Below are 3,116 nucleotides of genomic sequence, written 5' to 3'. Positions count from 1 at the left end.
AATATCTTATTTCAAGCTTTAAATGTGTACGGAGTGTCAACTACTTAGCTGTTGGAACTACTATTTCTTGCTCATAGAAATTATTTAGATACAATTAATTTTCTTTTTGGCGGTTTCAAGCGTACCAAGGGATTTTTACTCTTAACCACACTCCTCCTTTCTAGATTGAAAGAATCCTCTTTTTTCTTGGTTGTAATCGATCCATCAAAAGTTTTTTTAGGTTCTTTATGCCCTCCCATAAGTTCGATTTTTGTCGAAGGAGCATCAGCCTATATATCATCTGTAGACAACCTTGTATAGATGAACACTTAAAGAAGTTGAATGATTGATCTCTAACAAGGACAAATTAATAGAAAACCTTGAATAGATGGACGCATTAGTCGAATGACACCTACGAAAAAAAATTCAGTGAATCCTTTTTGGCCAGTTGACTTAGTCTAATACTAACGAGACTTAGCCTTTATATCATCGTCATGTTTGTTTTTTTACTGACTCGACGTCTAGATATGACCTGAACCGCTGAGTCAGGGGTCAGACTCGTGATTTTTAGTTTAAATCAGATCAGACTTAACCCCTGTTTAGGACTTGTTTGGGCAGAAAATAAAATATCCCTAACTCATGAGACCAAATCAGTGACTCATATATTTGAATCAATTGAGTTATATTTGAATCAAACATAAATATATCCAATCAAATTCAAATGAGTCAGATAATCTCAGTTAGATCTATACGAGTCAGTCACTTTATTCGGGTTTGGTAGTCATCTCCCAAATGTTTATAATTTCCATCAAAGCATCTTGAAATAAAGGAAAAAGTAAAAGAACAGAAAAAAGTACTGATATTCTCAGATAATGTACCTCCGCTTATTTTCTAGAAAAGAAAGAAAATAGAAGCAATTTCTTGATCTTATCACTCCCACTGTATTGCAATATGGAGGTAGTATCAATGTCAGCAGCAGCAGTCTCAGGGTTCAAAACTCTAAACGCCTTAACATCACGAAAGATAACAAACAACCCTTCTTCAAATAAGGTAAACATTTCATCTCACTGTCTTTCATTGAGTTCAGCTTCATTTTCTCATCCAAATTACCTACAAATACAAAACCCTAGAAATGATTTTCGTTTTATAAATCGATGCTCTATTAAACCAGACATTGATAGTAGTGGTTATGCAATCGAGAAGAACAATTCAACAGACGGAAATGATTTAGATTTAGATAGTAATGAACAGAAAAAATTAACAGGTTTATCTCAAAATGAGAAATCCACATCTTCAATATCATCTAGGGGTTTGGTTTTTGATATGGGGATTGAAAATTCATGGGATAGTCAAGAAATTGGATCCCCAGTAGTGAAAAGATTTCTTAGTGATGAAGAAGAACGTTGGTATATGTGGTATCATGGAAGAAATTCGTCGAATGGGGATACAGTTGGATTAGCTGTCTCCAGTAATGGGATCATTGGGAAAGAGGGGGTGGAGTTGTTCAGTCGAGTTCTGATGTGGGTTGTGTTATGAATCGTAGTCAAGATTGGTGGGCATTTGATACAGAAAGTATAAGACCTTCTGAGATTGTGATTATGTCTAGTTCAAAAGTTCGAGTTTCTAGTGCTGTTTATTGGCTTTACTATACTGGGTTCAATGCGGAATTACTTGAAGTCCCTGGTACGCCGAGAGTGCGTGTTGAAAACCCTGAGAGAAATGGCGAAGAGCGTGCCGTGAATGATGTTTTTAGATCTTTACCTGGTTTAGCTATAAGTCAAGATGGGAGGCACTGGGCAAGAATAGAAGGTGACCATCATAGTGGAGCGTTGTTTGATATTGGAGCTGGAAATGAGTGGGATTCTTTGTTTATTGCAGAACCTAAAGTCGTTTTTCATAAAAGTGGCGATTTGAGAATGTACTATCACTCATTTGATGTAGAGTCTGGGAAATTCGCAATTGGAATTGCAAGATCAAGAGATGGAATGAAATGGGTGAAGTTAGGGAAGATTATGAGCGGAGGAAATGAAGGCTCTTTTGATGAATTTGGTGTGAAAAGTGCGAGTGTAGTACGGAAAAGAAACGGAGGGTATTTAATGGCATACGAAGGTGTTACAGCTAACGGAGAGAAGAGTATAGGGTTTGCGGAATCGTCAGATGGGTTAAAAGATTGGAACAAGTGTGCGCATGGTGCTGTTTTAAAGCCGAGTGTCGAAGAAAATGGTTGGGATAATAAAGAAGTTGGACACCCTTGTTTAGTCCAAATGGATGGTGATGCTGATGAATGGAGATTGTATTATAGAGGCATTAGTAGTGGAGGAAGAAGTGGTATTGGCATGACAATTTCTCAAGGTAATGACATTGCTAGTTTTAGAAGATGGACAGGATTTCATTTGTAGATATCCGGTGAGTTTATCTTTCGAAAAATCTATTGTTTTTTCCAACCACTCTATTGAAATTGAATGCCGAACTCAGTAGTAATAGTAGTATTTCATTGCAGATTGCTATGCTGGTTTGGTAGTCATTTCCCCATTTGTTGTATGGTTCTGTCATTGTACTTGATTGTGAAATTTCCATTCATCCATATGTTTGATGTTTCCAGCTAACCATCTTGAAATAAAGGAAAAAGTAAAAGAAAAAGGTACTGGAATTCAGATGATTTACCTCCAGATATATCAACAAGAATAGAGAATTTGACCAACCACAGGGGAAAGGTAAAGGTAATATCCAAGCAGGAAAAGTAAATCTACTGATAGAAATCATCCGTAAAAGTGTCAGCTACAACTGAAAATGAAAATTTTGTATTCTTTACAGTACTCTAATTGGAATCTTATACTGTATAAGTAGTTCAGAAAGTGCAATAATCTCTCACAGAAACTTAGTACAACTCAGTGCGTATCATCTACAATCAGTACAATTTGGTGTGTAGCAGAGGTTAAGACTTGTTGCGTTTCATCTGGCCATCACCACCAAGGAATGACAACCAGGAAAGGTTTATATGAGAATTTTTTAAGCCTAAGCTGATCCAGTAATAGTAACAATCTTGTGACACTCGTTTAAAGATCTGTTTCTTGGTACAAATTTCCCTCTCAAAAGATCAAAATCGATTTGGGGTAAAGGTCTGAAGCTTGAAAATT

General features: G+C 36.4%; 1 pseudogene; it reads left to right on the top strand.

The window, feature by feature from the left end:
* The first annotated feature begins 820 nt into the window (after positions 1 to 820).
* LOC113348230 lies at positions 821 to 2,795 on the top strand (annotated as a pseudogene).
* The last annotated feature ends 321 nt before the right edge of the window (positions 2,796 to 3,116 follow it).

Source organism: Papaver somniferum, chromosome 2 (assembly GCF_003573695.1).
Source record: "Papaver somniferum cultivar HN1 chromosome 2, ASM357369v1, whole genome shotgun sequence".
Taxonomy (NCBI): Eukaryota; Viridiplantae; Streptophyta; class Magnoliopsida; order Ranunculales; family Papaveraceae; genus Papaver; species Papaver somniferum.
Note: the sequence above shows the minus strand (reverse complement) of the source record. Positions and strands in the feature narration are given on the sequence as shown.